Source organism: Giraffa tippelskirchi, chromosome 9 (assembly GCF_054371585.1).
Source record: "Giraffa tippelskirchi isolate mGirTip1 chromosome 9, T2T-mGirTip1v1.2.pri, whole genome shotgun sequence".
NCBI lineage: Eukaryota > Metazoa > Chordata > Mammalia > Artiodactyla > Giraffidae > Giraffa > Giraffa tippelskirchi.
This window is the reverse complement of record NC_137283.1, coordinates 2,930,010-2,949,799: the sequence shown is the minus strand read 5'-3', so window position 1 is coordinate 2,949,799 and position 19,790 is coordinate 2,930,010. Positions and strand designations below refer to the sequence as shown.

Below are 19,790 nucleotides of genomic sequence, written 5' to 3'. Positions count from 1 at the left end.
TTTACTGATCATGACATCTCCCTGCAGAGCCATTATGAGCCTCAGGCTGTGTAGAGGGACACTCGGGCTCTGACAGCGTGGGCAGCAGGAGTGAAGCCACCAGCAAGGTGGTGCAGAGTAAGAGCCTGAACCCAGGCCTGCCTGACTCCTGTCACGACCCTTCCACACACCAGTGCGGACCCGTGATCAGTGAGCTCAACGCTCCACAGCAGCACAGTCGTCTGTGTTCCTCTCACACCTGCGGTGCACACGGAGCTGGGCAGCAGTGACACACTCCATGGACTGCGAGTCACGTGGCTGGGCTGGGCTCGCTGGGAGCTGCCTGGGCTTCCCCACAGCGTGGAGGCCGGGTTCCTGGAAGGAGCGGGGCACAGGGCATCTTTATGAGTTGGTCACAGTCTCATTCCTGCTGTGTTCTGCTGGTCAGGCAAACACAAAGCCCCACCCAGCTTCAAGGGGAGGTTGCATAGACACCACCCGTCAATGAGGAAGTGAGTACCAAGATGTGAGCAGAGACTACAAGACAGGTGGAGACCCTGCGGCAGCTGTCAGTGGGAAAAAACAAGCTGCCGCATCATGATTCCTGTATAAAGCCCACCTATTAAATGTTTATCTCCAAGCCCTGACATCTCTGCGGGAGCCAGTTCCAGAGTTCTGATTGCCTATTGGAATTCTTCAAAATAAAAATTCACAAAGCACTTTGTTAAAATCAACTCTTAGTTGTTCTTCATAATTTGCATGAGCTCTGTTCCTCCTCATCACCAGCACTGACCAGCTCACCTGAAGCTCTGCCTCCTCTGTTTCCGGCTCCTGACAGGCAGGGGCTTGGTCCTATTTCTCCTACTCATCAAATAGCTTTTCCTTAAGAAAATGGCAATCCACTCCAAGATTCTTGCCTGGGAAGTCCACGGACAGAGGACTCTGGCGGGCTACAGTCCATGGGGTCGCAAACAGTCAGATCGGATTCAGTAACAACATGGAATTGGCCTTGCCTTGGTTATTGTCAGTTAGTGGTAGAGATTCAATAGTGTACACACACAGAGTGGGTTGCCGTTTCCTTCTCCAGGGAATCAGTACAACCCAGGGACCGAAGGGTTGGGAAGATCCCCTGGAGAAGGGAAAGGTTACCCTCTCCAGTATTCTGGCCTGGAGAATTCCATGGATGGTATAGTCCATGGGGTCGCAAAGAGTCGGACACGACTCAGTGACTTTCACTTTCATATACATATATAGTATACTGTCTTTGCTCTCAAATAATTTAGAGGCTTATGCAGAAAAAAGACAAATCAACAAATCACACTATCTTAGTGCAAGTCTGTGGTAGGCTGTGGAAAGCAAAAGGTGCAGATGGGCTTTGGGCTTTCTGCCGCTCCTCCTCCCCACCCGCCGGCCATCCACTGGGGCACACCTCCTCCCCAGGGGCTTTGACCGCCACCCCGTAGCTCAGCTCTGGATTAGGTAACACATCCTCCCCCAAGGGCCTGCAGCCCTGGGGTGCCCCTGCCTCCTGCCCTTGCCAACTTCTGCTGGCCTCAGCACCCCTGGTCCCCACCCCAAAGCTGACACCTTCTATCACAGCCCCTCATATCTGAAAGGCTGGGGTGGTGTCAGCTTTCCTGACCGGACCCTGACTGAGGAACCGAGCTAGCTAATTTCAAAAACTCATTTTACATTGTGGCATAACGCACATAATACAAAATTGAGTGCCTGAATCATATTTAAGTGCATAGTTCAGTTGACACTGAGTACGTTCACGATTGTCCGACATTTATCCCATCCATCTCCAGAACTCTTCTTATTTCCCAAACTGAAACTCTGTCCCCACTAAACACTGACCCCTCCTTTCCTCTCCCCAACCCCGACAGTCACCACTCTACTCTGTATGAATCTGACCACTCTGGGTCCCTCAGGTAAGCGCAACAGTACAGTATTTGTCCTTCTACGAATGGTGTGTTTCTCTTAGCACAGTGTCCTAAAGTTTCATCCATGTTGCAGTAGGTGCTAAATTTCCTACCTTTTTAAGAATAAATACTATTCTGCTGCATGTGTAGATGTTTCTCCATTCGTCTGCAGACGGATACTTGGCTAATGCTGCTCAGAACACACATATACCAATATCTGAGTCCCTGATTTCCGTTCTTCTCGGCATATACCCAGGAGTAAAACAGCTGGATCATGTGGTAATCCTTCTTTTTATTTTTTTGAAGAACCACCAGATTGTTTTCCATGGTGGCTGCACCAGGCTGCATTCTCCCTGACAGCACACAAGTGTTCTGGTTTCTCCACATCCTCGCCAACAGTTGGTACTAAATCTTCTGTCTTTTTGAAAGTAGCCATCATAATGGGTATGCAGTGTTCTCTCACGGTGCTTTGCAGCTCATTTGAATATCAGAGCAATTGGCTTTCAGTGGCAGAAATCACTGACTCACCCTTGTCTTCTAATCCGATACTGGGTAATAAGTAGGATTTCTGCATTAAGCCTACTGATCCTCTAGTTTTCACTACAAGTGTAAGTAAGAGACCTGCCCGAGTCCAGCAGTTGAGGCCCTGGGAGGGTTTCAGCGTGAGACGGCTCTTCTCCAGTCCCACGTCAGCCACTCTGTGACCTCGGACAACTCAGCCGGGTTTCTCTCCGATCTCAGTTTCATCACCATTACTCTGTGAATCATAACCCCTGCCTTTGCACAGCTCCAAGAATCATATTTTCCCTACATATTTACTTTTATTCCATATTCTTAGTTTTAAATATTTGATGCTTCATATCTCGGTAGCTTGTTTATATAGTTAAAACTTCATATGCTTTTGTTGACACAGTATCAATAAAAAGAACGGAAAATGTGCACATGGCTTTCCCTAGTGGCAGAGCTTCAGAGAGGTGATTAATTAAGAGTACCAGTCCCTGACACCTGACAATATAATTTCAAATCGTAACTCCATCACCAGTAAATGTGTGACTTTGGAAAGTTACATAAGTTATTACATTTCTCTGGGCCTCAATTTCCCTATCTGTAACATGGGCATAAATACAGTTCCTATATCTTTGGGTTGTTGTGGGGATGAGATGAAAAAATTACGTCAAGCTCTTACTTTTCACATTGATAAATGTACATTAGGAATAATTAGGCTCCATTTTAATTGAAAATTTAACATCTTAATGGATCCATTCTTGAAAGAGCCCTTGAAACTTTTCATCCCATAGAGAGGCCATCGATAAATGATGCTTCTGCCCCAACCTGCCGCCCCCACCTGCCCTTCCCAAACTCCAGGGTGCGTGTAATGTGGTGTCGAGTTGGGCGGCCTGTCTGTGTGGGCTGGACCAGCTGCAGGGGCCTGCCCTACCCTCACTGTGCCCGACTGTGGGACTGCACGGGGTGTTGCTTTTTGTGTAGTCAGAAGTCTAGACTTTGACCAACAACCCAGGGCAGCACTTCTGCTCAATCCCAGTCCCAAACCCCCAGGAGTGTACAGCGAGCCTGCCTCATTCACTTCTTCTCTGAGAGAGAGCCCAAAGCATTTCATCTACCTTATGGCTTCATTCTTTCATCCCGCAAAGCCTTCTGAGGCCTGTCCAGGCACTAAATAAAGATACCAGAGATACAGAAACACAAGACACAGCTCTAGCCCTCCAGGAGCTTGGGAGTCTGACCCAGCCCAAGACGTGGGGGAAACCTGGGGGTCAGGGAGGAAGCGCTGGCTGGGCCAACACGGGAAGGCTGAGAAGGCCTTAATAAGGAGGAATAACAAGGAGGGGGTGTGCTTTCCAAGAGGACAGAGGGCACGGGTGGTGAGAGTGACGGGGCACACGTGTGGGCACCACGGTCGGCTGCATCCAGATCACGAAGGCACGTCCGTGCCAGGTAATGAGCCCAGACATTAGGCCGTGCCTGCTGGGGAGGGGGACATGGTGGTGTTTTCAGCTGGAACTCAGAAGAGTCAGGGGCTTCTATGACCACTCTGTAGAGAAGGGAAGACCAAAAGGCAGAGAAACCAACTAAGACACCACAGCAGTTACAGACACAAGAAACAAGATTCTAAGTAAGTCAAGTGGCCACAGAAATAAAGGAAAAGCATTGGATCATGAATCAGAATTAGAAAATATGACCAGCAGGACTGGGTAAGTCATTAGATGTTCTTCTTTCTTCCAAATTAAGAGTTCCAAGGTCACTGAGCAAATAACAAATATGCCTGGGCCACATGTGAAGACACCAGGCAAGGTTTCAAAAGCTGGTCAAAGTAGAAGCGAATTCTGTGTGCCCAGTGTCAGATTTCCACCAAAGCTGGCTTGCTGTGCCATCAGCTGTGTACTGGGATATCAGAGACCAATAAAGTCACTGTTGAGGAGAAAAAAGAAACACCCATACCTTCAACATGCGGCTTCCCTGGTGGCTCAGATGGTAAAGAATCTGCGTGCAACGCAGGAGACCTGGGTTCGATCCCTCGGTTGGGGAGATCCCCTGGAGGAAGAAATGGCAACCCACTCCAGTATTCTTGCCTGGAGAATCCCACCGACAGAGGAGCCTGGTGGGCTATAGTTCACAAAGGGTCACACATGACTGAGCAACTAACTTTCAACATGGGGCACATGTTTGCTTCTGTGTCTACAGTGTTGCTCATTCTGAAGCTTCTCTAGAGTCCTTTGTCATGAAACTAAGTATAGTTTTCTGTGTCAAACCTCAAACATCCAAGACTCTGTTTTCGACTGTCTTTAAGCAACTCTGCACTTAACCATGTCCAACCAATAGAATTCATTGGTTCTATCTTTCAGTATTGCCAAATGAAATGTTCCCTAACCTCCTAGAATAACCCACACCAGTTGTTAAAACCCTTCCCGTGCTGCAAACCGTGCTCATAATCATGGTGACTCACTCCTGTGACCAGGGGAGCCCCCCAGCCATGTTATGTGGAGAGCACGGTGGGACAGCTCTTGTACCAAAGGCATGGACATGCACTGGACGCTGGACTGTATGGATGGAGACAGCTTCTCTCTCAGAGGTCAAAGCAAGGTGAACTACACCAAATATGATTTGCTAAAGATTATGTTTCCCATGTTCCAAATCTAATCATCTGCCATTCTTAAAAAAAGAAATGAACTTTGGTTTGCAGTGGGAGAAATAATGACCCTGAACACCAATTCGAGAAGACTTATCTTCACCATTCTCTGGCCTTATAGTTTGTATATAGCATCAGGATAAGGCAACCATTTTGCATTATGTGACTGAAAGACACTATTATAGGACACAATTATCATATGTCTTAATTTGCCGAGTTTAAAGAGGTCTTAGGGAGTGGATGAGTACCCCTTTCCATGGTCAAGCATCAGCCACGTTTTGAGAAGACATCTGGCAGGCTGCACTGTGGGTATCAGGTGACTGAGATCTGGAGCTGGAACCCAGTGCAACAACAAGGGAGATTAGGAGAGAAAGGTGGAGCCAGTTCAGGGCCAGATCAGAGAGGAATATGAATTATCAGTTTCAGTAAAAATGTTTTGGGCTGCAAGTAACAAAAAGCCAACTCCACTATCTTAACACAAAGGGGATTTATTGGTCCAAGGAACTAGACTGTCTGGAATTAATATAATTTCCTGGTGCAGACTCAGGTGGGCACTGCTTATTTTACTTCTGATCTCTTGGATCTGTCTTATCTGCTGTAACGTCTTTGTCCGCATCCTGGCTCCACAATGATTAGACTCGATTATGTCACACACCCTCCCAGGAATGAATCACCACAGCCACCAAAGTATGATATTCTGAGTGATGCACGCGAATCACGTCCTGCCCTGGATCTGGGCTGGGGGTCCTTTCCACCCAACCACAGGCCTGCCACAACAGAAGAGGGGCGGGGTGAATGCTGGACAGGAATCAGCGATCACTGAGAGCAAGAGCAGGAGGTGAACCCCAGGAGGAGGGGAGCAAAGGGACCCGAAAGCACAGCAGTCGCTGCACCAGCATCAGAATCAGCCCAGCAGAGACCCTCATCTGGGAGCAAATCCAACAGGGATTGTGGGTTGATTGCATTCTTCCTGCTGATGTGGGTGCCTAAGGACAACACCTTAGGGAGGATTGCCGCTAAGTCCATTCACCATAGTCACTTCCAGATTTTAATTATTAAGAAAAGAACAATGACGGTTATAATGCCAGAGAGCTCGCTGCAGTAAATCACTGCTCTAGAATAAGAAAGAGAGGCATTCATCCTTGCAAGCATCTAATGGACTATTTAGTAAATGTCTGCTCTTCAGGACAAAGCAGAGCTCTGAAACGCTGAACATTTCATTAAATGAAACAGCTTGTTTCCTAAGAGCTGCACAATGTACGTGGACAGAGTGTTCCAAGACCCATCCTTCACCACGGGAACAGAAAGTATACACAGTGTCGAGTCAAGGAGGATCAGTGTCACAGCCACCAGGGAGGTGCCCTGGTGTCAAGATCTGAGGACCGAGTAGGGAGCGGAGGTCCTATTTGGTAGGTTCGGTCCTATTCGTAGGATTGGTAATCTATCTTATCTACAGCAGCGTATGCTTGTCCATCCCAATCTTCTACCCCTCTTGCCACGCTTCCCAGCTGGTAACCATAAATTCATTCTCTAAGTCTGTGAGTCTGTTTCTGTTTTGTAAATAAGTTCATTTGTATCATTTTTTTTTTTTTAGATTTTACATATAAGCACTACCTGAATCACTTTGCTGTCTACCTGAAACTAACACAATATTGTTAATCAATTATACTCCAATATCAAATAAAAATAAAAGAACTGAGTGAAGATATGACCTGTTTTTTTAGTGTCAGGAAGTCTGTCTAAGAACAAATCAATTAGTAAATATCTTGCAGAGTACTTGGTAAGTAGTAGGTCCTCAATAAATGCTCATCAAATTAAAGTGTTACTGAGCACCTTGTGAGCACGGTGCCAGGTGCAGGCGGTCATCTGGCAGACCCTGTCCCTGCCCCCGGGCACCCGCGGCTCTGAGTCTGGTGCTGGGGTCAGGAGCGCCTGAGTGCGCTCAGGCTGTGCCCTGTCTGCACGCAGGGCAGCTGGAGGCGCCCGGGGGTCCCTGTCCCCGTCATGTGTGGGCACAGGAAGAGGTGCCCCAGCTCCTGTGGCCCCCCGCTCCTGGGGGGCAGTTCTAGGTCCACAGCCACCCTCAGCTGGCCTGAGCCCCGGCTGCCTGCGGCACTGAGCTGCCCACTAACGCACATTTGGCATCCTTGCCTCCTTCACTTGCTCACCTGCCCATCTCCTGTCAGCGCTTCCCGGGATCACCTCCCAAGGAAGCCCTTTGCTCTGGTGACCTTATCTCATGATCATCTTCTGGGGGAACATAGCCTGTGATGCAGCCCTTCTAACCCTCATTTTTTCTTTCTTTCTTCCTGAAAAATCAGAACCCTAATACTTGGGGGAGGGAGAGTAAGCCTAGCCACAGAACGTAGATTGTTACTGGCATATGCCAAACAGGACAGTCTCATTTTCAGATTTTCTAGCCAGTCTTGAACTGCAAGGGGATAGGGTGATCACCTTAGCCAATGAGATATTGATATAAGTGTAAAGCAGATGGAAGGCCTTCCCCGGTGGCTCAGAGGTAAAGATCTACTTGCAATGCAGAAGCCTCAGGAGATACAGGTTCAGTCCCTGGGTCGGGAAGATGTCCTGGAGGAGGGCATGGCAACCCACCCACGGACAGAGGAGCCTGTTGGGCTACAGTCCACGGGGTCACAAAAGAGTCAGACACAACTGAAGCGACTGAGCATGCATGCAACAACACCATAAAAAACAAACAAAAAACCTGAAAAGCAGATGGAAACCTTCTGGAAAAGCCTCTATTTCCCTGATAACATGTTACAGCTGTAACTGCCCTATTCCTGCCTCAAAAGTAACCTTGGTACTATGTGGCACGTGCTGCAACAAAGAGCTTCACAGCAAAGCACGCACAGCCCCATCCCTGCCCCCCCACCCCTCCCAAGCCAGAAAGAGCAGCTGCCCATCTCAGAGCCTCTCCTCCCATGACAGAGGGAGAGCCCTGTTTGTTTAGGTCAGCTTCACTCAGCTTCTGTTACGCACAGCCCACTGCAGTCCTAACCTACATGAATACCCAGCCCTGTGTCAGGGGTAGAAAGAGATCAAGAAGGACCACCCGTGACTGCTTCACTGAGGAGTGAAAACTAAGTTATAAGATAATGAGAACCTTTTCCTGAGATAATGGGGATGATGCAACCGTTTGTTCAAGCACAGGCTGAACAACTAGTTGCCACCGACTTGAGTGCAGTGTGTTCTGCCTTATTACAGAAGTTACCTGCAATTAAAGTTCCTGCCCCCAAAAATCCTCTTGTTAAAACAATTAATATATGTATTTATTATTGATGCACTGGTGCTGCTCAATCCCATACAAGTTACAGGTGCACAGCACAGGGACCCACAGTTCCCAAAGGTGACACTCTACCCACAGCCACTGCAAAACCCTAGACTGGCGGTACTCCCCATGCAGCAGGACCCCGCCCTGGAACCGGCTCTACACATGCCAGTTTGCACCTCCCAGTCCCCACCCACACTTGCCCTTCCCCACTTCCCTCTCCCCACGGGTGACCACTAGCCCGTTCTCTGTATCTGTGAGTCTGGTTCTTTTCTGTTAAAAAATCCTCTTTTAAAAAAATGTTATGCCAATGCACTTATTAAAGATGTGAAGGGACATTTTTAATCTCAATGAGATGGAGGAACTGCTAGGAAATTGACACTGGCCCCCTGGTCTCACCTTCAGTGATGCAACCAGTGGAAGGCTCCAGGACACTCCCTCTGGAGTGAATGGCCAGTCACGCTGCTCAGAGCTGCAGACTCAGGTGAGGAGCCCTGCTCTCCACCCTCTCCTGCCCCCACTTACGGGCAGGGATGAGGGGACCACACTTGGGAATCCTTAGTCAACTGAGGAGCCTCACCTGCCCTGGGGTCATGTCTCCAGGGAGGAAAGGAGACTGCAATACTTCTAGCCACTCTCACTCTTGCTCTCCCCTGAAGTCCTAAAACTCCACCCTGTTTCACTACAAAATAATTCTGGCTGATTTTCTCAACCAGACACCCACTATGTTTGTAGCCGTTATAGAGCCAAGAGACATGGAACTAAGACAGACATCTTGGAAGGACACCCCTCAAGGGTGCTGTCTGTGGCCCCTGACATGTTGAGGGTGCCCAGGAGTAGGGAGGAAAGAGCAGGAACCCACCACACAGTCAGGGAGAGAGGCTTCTTAGCATCAGCCAGGCCCTGGCCTCCACCCCTCCATGGCCCCCAACAGTGCCAATGTGCCAGGGACGCTCTGGGAGGCGTATGGAATTGCAATGGGCTTAGACCCCCCTCCTCTGTGTAAGAGCGTGAGTCCGGTACATCTTGTTGATCTGGGAATGCAGCATCCTATGTTTTCTCTGCCAATGAGGCCCTCATCCAATTTCAGAGTCTCTTCATGACACCCACTCGCTTTCTCACAGGGTGACTTGGAATAACACGGACTTGGTGCAATTGGCTAAATCATTTCCATCCTCTTGCCAGCAGTTTCCAGGCACAGCAACCTGATCAATCTCCTGGCCCTCTACATAAACCCCCAAGTGACCCAGATAATCCAACTGGCTGTGGTGCGGCCCAGTCCCAGTTTACATCTGATCATCTGGTGATGGGTCTCCTCCAAGAGCAGCCCACAGGGCCATCTGCTCTGATGCTCCCTGTGTCCTGCTGAAGGAGCTGAAGGTTGAGGCCAACCTCACACCACCAAGCCCCCTCATTCTTTCGCGTAAATCACAGACATCCTGAAATGCTCTGTAATTTAGCTGCTTTCGTCCTGCGGAGCCTGCTTTGCATTCTCGGTGAACACATCATAATATTCAGAATGCAAATTAAACTTTATGGGTGCTGTAACCTTGGCCATTTATTGCAGCGGATTCTGTAATTGCCTGATGCTAATATCGCCAAGACTACTTTGGTGTTTTTTTTCCTAAAAAAAAACTTTTGCAGCTGGAGTTGCCATGTTGATTAAGAGATCCTGGTGTTTCTTTGCACAACATCTTAGGCTAATGGATTAGTTAAGGTCCTTTTGCTGTAAGCAACCGGACTTGGTCACAGTGAGAGATGGACAGTCAAACTGAAGGTAACACACATTAGTCTCCTCAAGCTCAGGTGTATGTCTCCAGTACCGAGGAATCAGCAGAGGCAACACTCTGAGGGAGAACAGGGCTGCACCAAAACACAAGGAGAGTCAGAAGAAAAAAAAAAGGTACGTGTAAGAACAACTGGGGACTACAAGCTATCCTGGAAGGTCAAGTGGTTTCTTTGAATAATTTGAACCACAAAGGCATCTCCGACTTTGTCCTGATTTTGAAGAAAAGCACTCAGCATTAGGATTAGGGCCAGAGGAGAATTAAGAAAGTCAGGGCTACTGTTAACTTCAGTGACACCTGTGTGTGAATTAGAGAAAGTCCCATTCCTCCGGGCAGAAAAAGCCGGTTCTAGTCAGGAACAGCCAGGGGCAGGCAGCAGAGCCTTGGAGGACACACAGTGAGTGATCTTCCTTCAGCCTGTAACTTTGTGTACTTGTTGTTGTTAAGTCATTAGGTCATGTCCAACTCTTTTTCGACCCCGTAGATGGTACCCTGCCAAGCTCCTCTATCCATGGAGTGGGCTGCTCTTTCCTTTTCCAGGGGATCTTCCCAGCTCAGATTGGACCCACGTCTCTTGCATCTCCTGCACTGGCAGGCAGATCCTCTACCACTGTACCACCTCCTGTACTGCTGATCAGTAAACACCCACGCAGTTCCAAATACACCGTCAGCATCAGGAAAAGTAAAGGATGACGAGACCACAATCTGTTGTCACCTCTGGTGCCCACTCACCCATTCTTGGGACTTCTTATTAACCGCTTTTCCACCTTAGCACAGATGTTTACCGACCACTGATCACAGAACACTTCTATCCTCTTATAAAAGGTACCTTCCTGGGATAAGCTGGCAGCGGAAACTTCTGCCTGGAAAGGCAGTCACTGTTCCCTTGGGCTCGAGCCTCATCTCAGGGGCTCTGCACGCTTCACAGGGTCATGGGAAAGCCTCAACACAACCGTTAAGGAGGCACCCCCAAGGGGCCATGAGGATTTCCTGTTATGCTATGAGCTTAGACACTTAGCATGGTGCCAAGCGCATACTAAGACTATAATAAACGTCAGCCATCATTACTCATGTAAAGGAAAGTGGAGTATCAAAGTAAAGACACGGTGAGTTTTGTTTTTAAATTCTAAGTAATTCAGTTCAGTTCAGTCGCTCAGTCGTGTCCAACTCTCTGAGACTCCATGAACTGCAGCATGCCAGGCCTCTCTGTCCATCAGCAACTCCCGGAGTCTACCCAAACCCATGTCCATCGAGTCGGTTATGCCATCCAACCATCTCATCCTCTGTCGTCCCCTTCTCCTCCCGCCCCCAATCCTACCCAGCATTAGGGTCTTTTCCAATGAGTCAACCCTTCGCATGAGGTGGCCAAAGTATTGGAGTTTCAGCTTCAACATCAGACCTTCCAATGAACACCTAGGATTGATCTCTTTTAGGATGGATTGATTGGATCTCCTTGCAGTCCAAGGGACTCTCAAGAGTCTTCTCCAACACCACAGTTCAAAAGCATCAATTCTTCAGCGCTCAGCTTTCTTCACCGTCCAACTCTCACATCCATACATGACCACTGGAAAAACCACAGCCTTGACTAGACGAACTTTTGTTGGCAAAGTAATGTCTCTGCTTTTAAATACGCTATCTAGGTTGACCATAACCTTCCTTCCAAGGAGTAAGTGTCTTTTAATTTCATGGCTGCAATCACCATCAGCAGTGATTCTGGAGCCCAAAAAAATAAAGTCTGACACTGTTTCCACCGTTTCCCCATCTATTTCCCATGGAGTGATGGGACCAGATGCCATGATCTTAGTTTTCTGAACGTTGAGCTTTAAGCCAACTTTTTCACTCTCCTCTTTCACCTTCATCAAGAGGCTCTTTAGTTCTTCACTCTCTGCCATAAGGGTGGTGTCATCCGCATATCTGAGGTTATTGATATTTCTCCTGGCAATCTTGATTCCAGCTTGTGTTTCTTCCAGCCCAGCGTTTCTCATGATGTACTCTGCATAGAAGTTAAATAAGCAGGGTGACAATATACAGCCTTGATGTACTCCTTTTCCTATTTGGAACCAGTCTGTTGTTCCATGTCCAGTTCTAACTGTTGCTTCCTGACCTGCATACAGGTTTCTCAAGAGACAGGTCAGATGGTCTGGTATTCCCATCTCTTTCAGAATTTTCCACAGTTTCTTGTCATCCACACAGTCAAAGGCTTTGGCATAGTCAATAAAGCAGAAATAGATGTTTTTCTGGAACTCTCTTGCTTTTTCGATGATCCAGCGGATATTGGCAATTTGATCTCTGGTTCCTCTGCCTTTTCTAAAACCAGCTTGAACATCTGCAAGTTTACGGTTCATGTATTGCTGAAGCCTGGCTTGCAGAATTTTGAGCATTACTTTACTAGCATGTGAGATGAGTGCAACTGTGTGGTAGTTTGAGCATTCTTTGGCATTGCCTTTCTTTGGGATTGGAACAAAAACTGACCTTTTCCAGTTCTGTGGCCACTGCTGAGTTTTCCAAATTCGCTGGCATATCGAGTGCAGCACTTTCACAGCATCACCTTTGAGGATTTGAAATAGCTCAACTGGAATTCCATCACCTCCACTAGCTTTGTTCATAGTGATGCTTCCTAAGGCCCGCTTGACTTCACATTCCAGGATGTCTGGCTCTAGCTGAGTGATCACACCATCGTGATTATCTGGGTCGTAAAGATCTTTTTTGTACAGTTCTTCTGTGTATTCTTGCCACCTCTTCTGCTTCTGTTAGGTCCATACCGTTTCTGTCCTTTATCGAGCCTATCTTTGCATGAAATGTTCCTTTGGTATCTCTAATTTTCTTGAAGAGATCGCTAGTCTTTCCCAATCTGTTGTTTTCCTCTATTTCTTTGCACTGATCGCTGAGGAAGGCTTTCTTATCTCTCCTTGCTATTCTTTGGAACTCTGCATTCAGATGGGAATATCTTTCCTTTTCTCCTTTGCTTTTCGCTTCTCTTCTCTTCCCAGCTATCTGTAAGGCCTCCTCAGACAGCCATTTTGCTTTTTTGCATTTCTTTTCCATGGGGATTGTCTTGATCCCTGTCTCCTGTACAATGTCACGAACCTCTGTCCATAGTTCATCAGGCACTCTGTCTATCAGGTCTAGTCCCTTAAATCTATTTGTCACTTCCACTGTATACTCATAAGGGATTTGATCTAGGTCATACCTGAATGGTCTAGTGGTTTTCCCTACTTTCTTCAATTTAAGCCTGAATTTGGCAATAAGCACTTCATGATCTGAGCCACAGTCTGCTCCTGGTCTTGTTTTTGCTGACTGTATAGAGCTTCTCCATCTTTGGCTGCAAAGAATATAATCAGTCTGATTTCAGTGTTGACCATCTGGTGATGTCCACGTGTAGAGTCTTCTCTTGTGTTGTTCGAATAGGGTGTTTGCTATTACCAGTGCGTTCTCATGGCAAAACTCTAATAGCCTTTGCCCTGCTTCATTCTGTACCCCAAGGCCAAACTTGCCTGTTACGCCAGGTGTTTCTTGACTTCCTATTTTTGCATTCCAGTCCCCTATAATGAAAAGGACATCTTTTTTGGGTATTATTTCTAGAAGGTCTTGTAGGTCTTCATAGACCTATGTAATTCTAAGTAATTAAGGCCCTCAAATGACTTCCATCAATCACAGACTGTCTTCTGCTTGAAAAATAGCTTAGGGACTTCCCTGGTTGTTCAGTAGTTGAGACTCCGCCCTCCCAATTCAGGGGGCCTGGGTTTGATTCCTGCATGGCCAAATAAAATTTTAAAAATGAAAGAAAGAAAAATGACCTAGATAAAGCTTTTCTTGATTTCCCACAGTGAACTTACTCTGAAACAAACAGAAGGTGTGTCAGAGGAACAGATGTTATCTGCACGCCCCCATCTCCATGGTCCACACCATCCATTCCATTCTGGTGCAGGGTGGGAGAGGGGTTTGGGGATACCAGCTTCAGAAGTGGCCCTCAACCAATGAACAGGGGCAACTGGTGCAGAAAGCCCCAGCCTCGTCATCCTTGAGGGGCACAGAGGCTCCCAGAATCCCCCAGCAAAACCGACCTCCAGCTGCCCACTGTGGAGGCCTGCTGACAATACACAGGCCTGCTCCCACAGCCACCTGAACAGGCCGTCTAGAATCACCATCCAGAGAAGCCCCCAGATAAACTACTCGAGCCCAAAGCTCGCCTGATTCTGGGGAAAACCCCAGCTCAGACAGTCAGCAACATACATACACAAGCTAAAAAAAATGGGCTTTAAACATATTTGTCTCCAAATTTAAAAATTACTAAGACACACACCAATCGAATTCAACTCCAACTTATTTTCTACTTTGTGTAGAATCTGTTTGGAGCTTTAGGTATTTAAAGGCTTCAAGAGAACTTTACTTCTTTTAAAAATCTTTGGCTCACAAAGGCCCTACACAGTGAGCATTCTATTCTTTACTTCGATCTCATTTGAGACTGGAAGAGTGACTTTGACCTTGCTTAGAGTCTCCTGAACCCTTGGGCTCCAAGCTAACTTTCTTTCCCATACCCCAAGCTCCATTTAGTGCCAACAAAACATGACTTTCTAGTTCAAATAAAAATATCTTTGAGAAGGTTTATAAAAAGGTTCATAAGATGCACTGGTGTTTGAAATGACTCTGAGGTGTCTAAATGAATCAGGAACACACAGATTAAGTTTCCTTTGAAATAGAGAGTTTTCAAAAGGAAGGAATCCTTGGGAGAAAATACTTAAAAGGATTTACAGATTTGTTTTGTTTGTTTGTTGTATCATTTTGTTAAACATTTGAAGGACTATTGAAAGGGCTATTTTCTTTAAAGTACCCCTGAATCCTCTTAAAACTGTTAAGAGACAATCATTTCAATGGGCAATAACGATTTAAATTTCTTATTACTTAAAGAACAAAATTATAAAGGTTCTATCAATCCAAAAGAAAATTGTTTTAATGTCCTAAAATCAAATATCTTTTAGGATTGGGCAATCTAACATGAACAGACTTCAGCATATGTTTATATTTATGCCAAATTCATAAAGTATCAGTATTACAGTTCATGAAAAACAATTTGTAAGAAAGATTGAAATTTCTTTACATTTTGCAAATTTATTTTCTTGCTTTCCATCAAAGTTAAAAATAATTTTTTTGGTAAATTATTATCATATCCAAATGTCTCCATGTTTTAAACACTTCATCATAGTTAAATATGCACCAAAGAAAGATTTTTTTAAAAATATTTTTGTCTAGGTATGACTAGGATAATACAAAATTCTGTAGAGATTCTTAAAAAACTCATTGTTTTTATAACCTGTGATATATAGTAGATGCAGTTAGAGATGAGAAAAATTAATTATACATGATACAACTCATGTCTGGTTCTCAAATATTTTAAATTAACTTGCTTTGATAAAGAGGTATAGTAGTGGGTTTCTGGGTAACCTATTCACCAAGAGCATTTCCTCTTATGTATCTCTAATGTTTTGCCTCTTGTAATTTGAATGTTCTATTATTTTTAAGAAGAAAAAACACATATGTAATTACTTTCCTAATTTATATATACATGTATTTTTTAAAAGTACTCTTCTTCCTTTTCACAAACAAATCCTAGTCTGTAAATGGTTGTCTTTCTTCTTTCTGGTTACATTTCAATGGTGACCTCTCCAGTCTCTTGCCCCTACATACCCCACGCATACAGACACATACCATTCCACTCACCACACCCACACATATCACACTGCACACATGCCCACACACACCAAATACCACACCACACACACACACACCTGAGGACTCTTCTGTCTCTGTCTCTTTCTGCTCTCCTCCATTCTTTCTCTTCACCCTACTTCTCACTTCCTCTATGTGACCCTCTCAGTGAAACCTGCTCTGCAGAATTAAAGCAACAATTGAGGGCTTCCCTGGTGGCTCAGATGGTAAAGGATCTACCCACAATGCAGGACATCTGGGTTTGATCCCTGAGTCAGGAAGATCCTCGACAGATGGAAATGGCTACCCACTCCAGTATTCTAAGAGCATTTAGGAATTTAAAGCACAAATAAATTAATTTGCCAAGAATATGTTGCTAAAAGGGAGCAGATAATAAATAATGATAGCAAGTGATAAAAAGCAAGCGAATCAATCAGTTTTATAAAGAAGGACGCCAGCTGCTGCCACCACACAGGGCAGGAGCTCCATGACTGAACATTTTAATATCAGATGTGAGCTGCAGCTGGGCATCATGCCTCTCTGAGGAGTGGCAGTTCATTAAATAAGGACATGCTTGTCTCTCTGAAGTGAGATAGCTGAGATGCGAGAATGACTGACTCAGCTGGCTCTAAACAACAGACACTGCCATCACCCTGTGGCCTGGGCAGGACTCATCACCCAGTGATCCTTCCAGTCACTGTGAGAGGGATCACAGTCACTTCTTCCAGCGAGAGGGAGGTAGGGTGAAATCTACAGCAGAGAATGACAGAACATTTCAGAAACAATTTTGCTCTTGTGTTGGGAGAGCTATTTACATGTCAATTTGCAAACTTATGTCTTGATAAACATATACTGATTGAACAGATCATTTTCAGCTGGGTCAGAAACACGCAGACATATTTGTGTTACTACCTATATAATTTATTTGAGGGTGCTGACGGCTTCAATGAAGTAGGGAAGCTTCAAGTCACAGAAATCATGAAAGGCAGGCTGTAATCTGTGAACTCTCTAATTCTTCTGACTAAAAATATTAGCCTATTTTGACTCATTAGCCATATTGATAGGCTTACACCGTGACTCAATTACATAAGCAGGTCTACGTAAAACAGACCACTATCCCGTGTAGTGTTAAAATTCAAGAAGAAGGAAAGAGGAGTCCAAGCCTCTGAGAGAGAGATTTAAATGTGAAGCTGGGCCGTGAGACACTCAAGCAACTGACTAGTGAAGTCTGCAACAGTGACCTTGGCCTCAGCCATGCTTGCTGTGCCCCAGTATCCATCTCGATGGCATCTGAGCTTGTGGTTCCAGGTGCACACACGAGTCTGGGGAAAGCTTTCCTGACACCCTAAGTCAAACATACAAAACAGCATCCTTCGTCTTCATTCTGTTTTTCTTCTTAGCTTCCTATCTTCACTGCCCTGGTCCATAACTTTAGTTTTATTACATATGTTTTATCCACTAGAATTTATGCCTTTTTGTTTACTGATTGTCTTGGCTCCTAGAAGAGTGTCTGGTGGGTATTAAATACTTGTTGACTTGACTAGAAGATAATTGTGAAGCATTAATATTGTTTACCTTGTCTAGTATCATCCTAATATCATGCAAGTCACCGTGATAAATGAAAGACATGGATCTTTTCTCTTTTTTTTTTTTTTTGATGTGGACCATTTTTATTTTAAGTCTGTATTGAATTTGTTATGGTATTGCTTCCATATTATGTTTTGTTTTTCTTGGCCTCATGGCATGTGAGATCTTAGCACCCTGACCAGGAAATCAAACTCGCACCCCCTGCATTGGAAGGTGAAGTGTTAACCACTGTACTTCCAGGGAAGTCCCATCACTCTTTTCTTTGAGATGCTTATTTAGTGAGACAAGCCTGTCACACATCAATTTTCAGTAACTTAAAACAATGAATGTTTATTATCACACACAGTTTCTGTGGATCAGAATCTAGGAGTGACTTGGTCCTGGCTCATGGGGTCTCATGGGGTCACAGCCAAGATACTGACCGGCGCTGGGTATTTGAAGGTTGCCTAGGGCTAAAGGGCCACTTCCAAGTGATCTCAGCCACACGCTGTCAAGTTAGAGCTGGCTTGGCAGGAGGCTTCAGTTGCTCACCATGTGGACCTCTCCAGGAAGCTGCCTGAATGTCCTCATGGCCGGTGGTGGGATTCTCCCAGATGAGTGACCCAGAAGAGAGCCAAGTGGAAGCCTCGATGTCTTTTTTGACCCGCCTCGGAGGCCACCTTCCACCATGTTTGTGACTCCCTGAAGGTCATACAGGTGAGCCCTATCCACATAAGCATGTGAATACCAGGAGGTGAGACTCACCTTGGAGACAAGGCAACCACACACATGGAATAAATAACAAAACATCTATGCCCACGCATAATTGAGTACTGACTGTGAAAACAATCTAGAGTCAATCTGTTTTGAAGGCTTGGACTTGGTAGTTGGAAACGCTTAGTTAGATGACAAGTTTAATCCTCATCTGGGCAAAGGTTCCAGATATTTTCATAACATAAACTCCATTTACTTATTCTGTAAGTATTTATTAAATAATGATTCATTAAATATTTATAAATAATATTTATTAAGCCCTTGCTGGCTGTGCTAGGTCCTGGATTATGACTAAAGCCCAGACTCTGGGAAGAAGGAACTCAAACTGCATAGTGTAAAGGTCCAAACTTTGGAGCCATATGGTTTTAAGTAAATTTAAACTCTTCACGCAGGAGGGCAAGGACCATCATCGAAAGCCAGTTTTTCTCTCTGGACACTAAATAGAGAAATTACAAATACACAAAATATTTTTTTTACTGAAGGTGGGGTCTGGCTGTTCACTGCTCAAAAGCTAACAAAAAGGGAAAGCTTGCTTTATTTTGGATGCCAGTAACCAGGGCGGGGAGGGTCAGGGCGGTGGGTGCACAGACTCATGTTGAAAGGCTGATTCCCACAACCCTTTTGGCCCCATGGCCTGTGAGATCTTAGCCATGCCATGATCGCGACATCTCGATCTAACATGGCATGTTGGAGCATGGCACATTGATCTAACAACATGCATTGATGCCATGCTATCACACTGATGATGTGTGATGTGGGCAAGAGCTTTTACAGATGGAGGGAGGAAGCTACATGCAGAGACAGCACAGTCAGCTCTGACATATGCTTCAAGTAGTAAGCTTAAAGCCAGCAGTGATGCACATCATAAGTAATTATACCCTATGACAACTTCACTAGCAGTCGATTTATCAATTTTTTTATCCTGAACATTGGAATCAAAAGTATAGTTAGAAGCAAAACAATAGCTTTTCATTCGAGTTTTTAAAGCTTTTTACTAATATTTTTCTCTGAAATCCCTCACAGACCCTCTGGAATACTCATAGAGGAAAAAACCTACAATCCATTATCAAAAGCAACATATTCCAGGAAAATTCTTTTCTTAACAGAGACAGAAAACCAAAATCAGTCTTGCATCAGTTTACTGTTAATAACAAAATTCACTTACCTAATTAAATTTAATCCCATTTAAATTCTGACAGTATACAAAATTCTTTCAACAGAGTTTCTTTTTTTCTCACAAATCATGTTTTGGATCCATATTAATTTGTCTCTTATTTTCCCCTATACATAAGCAACCAGCCCAAAGACAAAAGTATTCTTCTTTTTTCAACAAAAATATCTCCAGTCTTTATTTCTTCTCTCACCAGCAATGCATATCCTACTTGCTTTACACACTAAAATGCTTCTGTCATCATTTTTTAATATTACAATTTTTAACCCTTGAATATCTTAAAACAAGAAACAAGTAATTGAACTATTTGCTATATCAGCATTTTCTGACTGGCAAACTTGAGAACATATTCCGTAACTTCTGAAAACCTACACTTCTCTCATAACACAATTCTCTTTAATGTGGAACAAGATAGGTGTTTATTAATAAACTCAAATCTTTTCTCCCTCCT

The 19,790-nt window shown here is 45.1% G+C and overlaps 1 protein-coding gene across 2 annotated transcripts in view; it reads right to left on the bottom strand.

Annotated features, from left to right (window-relative positions):
• Window positions 1–19,790, bottom strand: part of RBMS3 (RNA binding motif single stranded interacting protein 3) — a 1,621,798-nt gene that overhangs the window by 1,600,915 nt on the left and 1,093 nt on the right. The gene's annotated exons all lie outside the window — the stretch shown is intronic.